An 8,707-nucleotide genomic window follows, 5' to 3' on the forward strand; every position below is an offset into this window, starting at 1 on the left:
AAAAAGGATGAGGAAAAATTAAGGTTTATTGAAATGAGAGTTAATTTTTAATTATTTGACCAATCTTGTTTTCTCAGATTTTCCCTCAATTTGATCTTGCTTTCATTTCCATTGCCTCGCCTGTTAATGAGACTGGGCTACTATTCATATATTTATTTATATACAAATCGACTTTATGTCTTTAAATTAGTTTCATCCATAGTTTTTAAACTTTTACATTTTCATTTATTTCTGATCATTGTGTGGAAATTGTTTCTTTGTTTTATAATAGTGGTTATCTTTCATGTATGTCAACCGTCTTATTTCAGTTTACTTTGCAATTTTTTTTTAAGTTACAGTTTTGTGAAAAAATGTGGGTGAAGTAACATTAACCATCTTTTAACTATTTGGAAGTGTATGGTTCAGCAACATGTAGTTATCAGCATTTTCTCTACCTAAAACTTTTTCAGCCCACGCTGTCAAAGAATTTCCCCTTACACAATAATTCAATTTTCTCTTTTTTCTATACTCTGATGACCTATAATTGACTTTGTTTGGCTACATTTGTTTTTAATTTTATTGAGAAAAAATAGCAACGAGACCATTTCAAAACAGGTTAGTGGGACAGTTCCAGTAATTAATCCATTACATATTGTTGTCTTTGGAGTAGTTCTCCATGGCACAAGATGCAGACAGTTATATCCTGTCCGAACAAATTAGTACAAATCTTTCTTCTCATTGAATTAAGAGAAAATAGCTGCATATCTATCCTATTTTGTATATACAGATATATACTATATATAGTATATACAGATAGATATAGATATAGATATATATTTCAGTACAACATGTTCATTTATATCCCCTTTTTTGTTTAGTTTTGTCAGAGATGGGTATTCCATTGCCATTTAAATATTGTAAGTGCTTTTATGTCACATGAATTACTACTATACTATCTCTGAAGTAAATGTTTGTTTTTAAAAAAGGGTAATACTGTATATTCAAAATAGGATAGACACACAGCTACATTCTCTTAATTCAATGACTAAGAAATTTGTTCTAGTGGTGTTTGTGGGCAGGATGTTATGTCTGTGTCTTGTACAATGAATAACCACTGAGACAACAATGTGCAACTGGCCTAGTCATTGGTTTTGAAACTGTCTCATTGCTATTTGTTTCTCAATAAAAATATTAAAAATAAAATAAAATGAATAAAAAAATTGAAAAGGGTAGTAAATGAAAACAAGAGACCAGAAAAAAATGGCATAGGACTGTCCTGCTACAACACTGTATATGGTTAGATTTCTAAATTTCTATGTAAAAATATGTAATTATTTATTTCTATTTTTAAATATTTTTTTATTTTTTTCACATTCTGTAGGGATTTAAAGTTTATCATATCAATGCTTGATGGAAAATACCTGTTCCATGTTATGTTTAAGATGTTTGATATTCAGACAGATAGTGAGGTTTAGCTCAATTGCCTATATTATTGTGTAATAATATCACTAAGCTTCTCTTCTGGAGGGTTAACAACTTAAGTTTGCAGATCAAAAATTAGAGAAAAAGACTGGCTGCAAGGACAACCAACATCTTGGCCCTAGCCATTCAAGGTCAGTGAGGACTGAGGACATAAGAGAACCTGTACTGTAACATTATGTAACTCAGTTGTGTTCCAAATTTACTGATCAAGGAGATTATGGGGCCAAAGAGGAAAGTTATCCCTGATGTAGAGTCTGCCTAAGGAGAGTCACATGGAGAGAAAACATTCTCTCAGGCTTTCACAGAGAGCACATTGGTCAATGGCCATGACTCACGCACATGGCTGACAGTGACAAGGGATCTACATTTTTAAATGGTAGACACCTCACAAAAGTGGTCTTGATGTAATATTTACCTTTATGTGGCTCATTCATTCACTTAGCCTGTTTTCAACATTCAATCTTACTCTACCATGTTCCAAATGTCATTCATTTCAATGGCTGAGGAATATTATTGCATTCTGTGGACTCTACATTTTATCTATTTATAGATGGACACCTGAGTTGTTCTCACCTTTCTTTATTGGGAATAATGCTACTGTACTATGCAGATTGGTATGAAGTATACTTCCAAACCCTTACTTTTAGTTATTTTGGGTATAACTATTGAAGAGGAGTGACATTTCTGGGCTATATAGTAATCTAAAAAACTGTCATGGAAGGAAAAAGAACTATTTTCCACAGCATCTGTAACATTTTTCATTGCTGACACCTGTGTTAAGTATTGCAATTATTCTATATCCTTACTAGTTCTCTACCCTTTGCCATTTAGTGGGTATAAAGTGTTACCTCCCAATGATTCTGCCATGCATTTGTTGGTCACTAATGATGTCAAACGTCTTCTCTTGTTCTTATTGGCCATTCATAGATTTTTAAAATGTATTTGGTTGTTACAGGGTCTCACTATGCAGCTCAGACTCATAGTGATCCTCCTGCTTTCAACCTCCCCAGCACTGGGATTACAGGTGTGCACCACTATGCCCAGACTCTGTGGCCAGCTCAGCCTGCTCTAGGGGCAGGGATAGTGCAGCATGTGTTTCCAGGGATCCAGCTGAAGTCCTGTGCTTGCCTAAGCTTGCCTAACCTTGTGCTTTAGTCCACTGAGCTATCCCTCTGGTCCCCTTATATATCATTTTTGAGGAGTGTCTAGTCCAGTATTTTGTCCATTTTTAGTTGCTTTTCATTATTGAGGTGTAGACATTTTTATATATTCTTTATAAAATCTTTTTAATATAAACAATTTTTAAATTTGTTTCTATTTCCTTTTCTGTATTTTGACAGTGTCTTTTCATGTATAAGATTGCTTATTTTTAATGAAGTCTAATTTATTTTACTATACTTGTCTGTGATTTTGATTCCATATACATGAAAATTATTGGCTAACATAATGTTTTAAAGTATATGCATTGTGTTCTTTTAGTTGTTGTTCTAAAGATTCGATGTATTTTACATAATTTGAGCCAGCTTTAGTGTATAGCTTAGAAAGTCCAAAGCCATTCTTTTGCATGTATGTGTTCAGTTTCCCTAACACTATTTATTCAAAAAATGCCTTTCCTCTATTCAGTAATCTTGACTCACATGTCAAAATTTTCTTGAATATATTCAATACATATTCAGTTCAATATATACTGAAATATACAGGTTTATTTTCATTGGTTTTTATATCTATATATGAGTATATTGTTTTACTCATGTGGTTTAAGAAAAATTTAAATTGAAAAACACGTGTCTCTCTGCTTTTTCTTTTTCCAGGAAACAATTTTTCCTATTTGTGTCAATTTTCAATGCCAATACCACATTAACTTGCAGATCAGCTTTTCTATTTTTATTTTAGAAACAGGCCATAGGAGTATTGGTAGGAAACACATCGCTCTTTGAATTACTGCAAGCAACACCAAAATCACATTTTAACAACATGCATCTTCTTATGCATGAACATGGATGCCTAATTTTTGTCTTTGAATAGTATATTTTCCAGTCTTTTAATTTGGAAGCTATATGTATTACTTCCCCTTCCAGTTTTCTAGAAGTTGTACTACTTTCATGTATCTGTCTTTAATGTATTTTTGATAACAGCCTACATTCAATAGATCTTTAAAATTAAAACATATTGCACTCTACAATAATTTAAAAACAAAATTAATATATGGATCTGCTCATGTTCAGTTTCCTTAAGTTGTTTTACTTTTTATTTCTGTAATATTTATTGCTTTTCTCCAAGTCAAATAAAAAAACTGAATGCTTTTAAGGTACATGATATATTTTTCTGATTGAAATATAGCTTGTTACTGTGAAGTAATTCTCACAAGCAAACTAACATATACAATACCGCAGGTATTACCTTGCTTTTGTTTGGTTTTTTGGTAATGATGACAGCAGTTAAAATCTACTCTTTCAAATATTTTCAATATAGATGCCTTGTCATTAACTGTAGTCACCATGCAGCATATTAGTTCTAGATTTTATTCATCTTATGACTAAAAAGGTCACCAATATCTATCCATTTGCAGTTTTACCTAGAACTTGGAAACTGCAGTTCTATTCTCCTGTTTTCTTGAAGTTCAGCATTTTTTTTAAATAAATGATATTGTACAAAATTTGTCTTTCTCAATCTGGATTTTTCTTCTGGGGTAGAGTATGAATCTGAATTTTCAGTGATGTTGTTGTAGTACTTTAAAAAATGTATTTAGTACAAGGTCTATAGGTTGTACAGGGTCTCATTATGTAGATCAGACTCATGTATTCAGCCTCCCAAGTGCTGGGATTACAGGTGCACATTACCACGCCCAGTCTCAATCACTGCCTCACATGCACCCCTGGCATGCAGGGGATTGAGCCCCATCCATTGTGCTCTGCTGAACCAGGCACTTTAGTCCACTGAGCTATCAGGCCAGCTCTTAGTGATGTTCTAAACAGCAGAATTTTCATCTTTTTAATGCCATCTGTCTGTCTGTCTGCTCATCTATCCATCTGTCTGTCTATCTATCTACTATCTATCTATGTATCTATGTATGTATCTATGTATGTATATATATATCTACTATCTATCTATCTACTATATATGTATGTATGCATGTATGTATGTATGTATCTATCGTGGCTCTTGTGAACAATGGGATTACAAATATGGGAAAGAAGATATTTTGAGGCACTTATTTCATTGCCTTGGGTAATATACACAGAACTGGGATTATAGGATCATATAGTAGTTATATTTTTATTTTTCCTTAGGAGACCTCATAATATTTTTATAGTAGCTATAACCAACTTTACATTCCCTAAAGCAATGTAAAATTCTTTCTTCTTTTGCACTGTTCATAACATTTGCCTCTTAGACTTTTTATAAGAGCCATTTTCTAAAATCTGAGGAAATATTTGATGTGACTTTGCCTTGTCTTTTCTTAATGATGGTTGATGGACACCTTTGTATATTATCTGCTGTTTATTTGTATAACTTTTTTGCAAGAACGTCTCTTGAGACACTTTGTCCTTGTTAACTGAATTATGTTCTTTGTGTTCTTGCTCCTCAGTTGCAGAAGTTCATTACATATTTTGGATATTAACTCATTGTCAAACACAAGTTTGGGGCATCTTTTTCATCCTATAGATTTTTTTTTTCATTTTGAAAACTGCTTCCCTTGTTGTACATTGGTAGAGTTCTACTTATTTATTTTTATTTTTGTTGCCCCTACTTTCTGTGTAACATTAAAAAAAATGGTAACATAAAGTACTGTCCTCCCAGTAAACTTCAGTTTCTCAGTTGTCCACGTAATAATAGTTCCTGTTTCAGCTCCAGTTGCTTCTAATTCTTAGAAAGGCTGGTCACTGTGCTGCATAAGTAGTGCCTAGGATAACACTGTATAAACCGGCCCCCACTTGAGGAGCCATTCTTCTTCTGTTCTTCCCGTTTGCTTACCCCATATAAGCCCTAGATCACCAGAGGTCAAAGCCTGCTATTCTCGGAATGCTCTAACGCAGTACCTATTGATAGAAATACATCTGCCTCCCAAACCTGGGTGTGAATTCAGAGTTTCTGCTTGCCATAGCAATGTCATTACCGGGACCACCATTGGGGATCTTATTGCTGTTTTGAATTTTATAGTTTCAAGGCTTTGCTGAAGTCTTTAATGAATTTTATATTGAGTTTTGCATTTAAGTGTCCCGTTTCACTATTTGGCATGCTTTGGAACCCAGCATATACTGCACAGGTCCTTGGCAGCTGAGGCTCTAGGTACGGAGCAGCAGCAGCAGTGGCCACAGGCTGCGTGGCTTTCAATGATGATGGGGAAGGCTGTGGACAAGGGCACCTTTCCAGCACCAGTGTGCTGTGCAGCTGTGGCACGCACAGCTGCAGGACTTGCGAGATCCAGGGTGTGGTTGGAGCCGCAGTGGCACCAGTGTGTGGGGAACAGATGCTCCAGTCACCACTGTGTTTGGTGTCATGAGATCAGGAGTACACAGAACATCGGTGTCACCAGAAGCTGGCAGTAGAGCTCACTTGTGATGGTTTACGGCTGAGGTCTGAGTATGTGAAGATCACACACTAACCTGAGTTCCTGTCCTCTGGGCAAGGCATGTGTATTAATTTCCCCTTACGTGTTGTTTTTCACATTTTTCATTATTTTTACGTTATAGATCATCAACCCATTCTTTACAACACACTATATTCAATAATTTTTATAATTAAAAATTGATTGCTCTTTATTCCATCACATATTTAAAAAATATGATTAATATGTGAACCTACTTATGGTTGTATTGCCTCTTAAGATTCAAGATGCATCAGTTGCATGGGCCGACAAGTGAGGGGGCCCACTGTGACCTGGCCTCCTGGGTCAGGAGCAACAGCTTCAGTGACCTGGGGCTGGTGGCACTGCCACAACGAGGCAGCAACGTGTAGTGTGCATTCCACTAGCATCTTCTGTCTCCTGACGGTGAGGTATTCTATGGTCTGATGCTCAGGGTCAGGGCAAAGCAAAACTGCAGATCCTTGGGGTAAGACAGCCTTCAGTGGCAGCACGAGCTACCTCAGCTGTGCTTCTCCTGCAAAGGGCCTGTGCTCCATCTGAGGACTGACCCCTGTCCACTCCAGCAGATGGCCTCAGCATGGGGGATGGCCGTGAGCATGCTCAGGAGCTACAGCGGTGCGCGCCATTTCAGCTGCTGCACTGAAAGTGTTACAGGGTCCTCCTGCTCTTCTGTCATTCAGGATTCTTCTCCCGGATGCTGAGGAATGTGGGACGGTGGAAAGCAGCCACAAGGGCAAATGCTGCCTTCCTGTTTTCTACAGCAATCCTTGGTTTTTGTGCTTCATAAGGATTCTGCTGTCCTCTTTTTGTACTCTGAAGCTTTTCCAGAGCTGTTTCAATTGGTATGCAGCTGTGTGCTCACTGCTTTTCTTTTCTGTTTTGTGAAGAAAATAATCATCGGTACCTACTAAACAGCTAGCTTACTAAATCACACTAACGGTCTCTGTTTGTCAGTTATTCAGCTTTCTAGACTAATTTTAGATTCTCCACTTTCAAGAATAAAAAGATACACCTGTACATTCACACTTATAATTTCCTAAAATTATGATTTATGTACAATTCATGCCCAGTACAGACCATATATTTCTGAAGTATGCACTATCATGTTTATGGTCTTTTTGAAGGAGTTATGCAACCATCAAGAAAATAGAATTATACAATATTATTATCATTATACTTCTCAACAAATAAAAGGGGCATTAGCAGATATTCTCCCTTTCTTTCTTGTTTACCTTTTGTAATCCTGTGAATTACATATTTAGTCTTTGTGGTTTCATGTTTCACAACTCTACAAACGCTTGGAACCTCCTAAGAGAATAGTGTCATTTCTAAGCAAATGAACTGACTTGAGGTTGGAAGCCCAGGGTAGCTTCAAGATGGGGAAGTGACAGGAAAGACCAAAGCAGGATTAGCAAGCTGAACCTTTCAGCACTGCCACCAACCTCATGGGAGGGCAGAGGGATTGAATGTTACATAGTTCACCCATATCCATTGCTTTAAGGAATTAAAGCATAATGAAGCTTCCGTACTACAGACAAAAGAATTGTCTAAGTGCATAATGTCAAAATGAAATTGAAAGAGATGCCCCTCCACAGATAAGCTTATCAGTATCTGAGGATGAAAAGTCCCTATGGTTTGGATAGGGAGTTAGTTCTTTGAATTTGTAGATCAGCTTATCAAATATTACCTGATAGAACCTGGACGTTGATATGGGCAGTTTGCACAACCCCACCATAGTAAAGCCATATAAGGTTCATTTTATATGGGTCATAGAGGACATTTCAGCAGGTTATGGAAAATGCATTACCGCTGTTTCTCCAACCAACTCCTTCAAAAGCCTGCCTAAGCATCCACCATGGTGAGCCCTGACAAGCACGGAGGGCCACCGTGTCCTCTCCTGTCCATCAGAGCAGAGGAGCAACGGGTCAGAGGGACCAAGCCAGAGGATGCTGCTGCTCATGTTCTGGAACTGCATCCCGCTCTCGGCAAAGTGGCACGACGGCCAGCTGTGTGGGGCGCTGCCGGGCCTGCGCACCTCTGTCACCTGGCAGCGGAGCCAGCGGGCTCAGCTCCGAAGTCAAGGGCGTGGGCGTCGCGTCACCCGACATTGTCTACAGCTCTTTTGCAATCATGAGGGATCCTTCAATTTGAGTGACCAAATGTAACCTTACAAGCAGACACAAGTGGCCACGAGCCTTGTCCAGCACGTGCGCGGGAAGGCAAGCCGCCCACAGGGGACCGGAAGGACCGCAGGGACGCTGTGGGGTTCAGCTCTCCGACCCAGCACGACACGGATGCTCGCCGTAGGACTGCACCTTTAGTTCTGCCTTTCTCAAGCGTAGATCACAGAGCCGAGTCCGATGCACTTTTTCCAGTGTAAGGATCTACTTTGTTCTTTTTTATTTTACTTTTTTCTTTCTCAGCTTCCTGTTCCACCTTTATTTTGTTTTCTACTGTGTTTCTTGTCAAATACAGAAGTGTCTCTTCTGCTGCTCACTGAAGTTTTGAAGTCTGGCTTCGGCAGTTTTTATTGACTGTGTCAGCCCAGGTGCTTCTCTATCAGCACTTCCCAGATTCTGTTCAACAGCATCTCCAGCCCCTAATTTGTTCTGTATCCCCGCCCCCACTCATTCCTCAGGCTGTTGCAGAGAAAAAAAA

This window comes from Octodon degus, unplaced genomic scaffold (genome assembly GCF_000260255.1).
Source record: "Octodon degus isolate 3935 unplaced genomic scaffold, OctDeg1.0 scaffold00014, whole genome shotgun sequence".
Lineage (NCBI taxonomy): Eukaryota > Metazoa > Chordata > Mammalia > Rodentia > Octodontidae > Octodon > Octodon degus.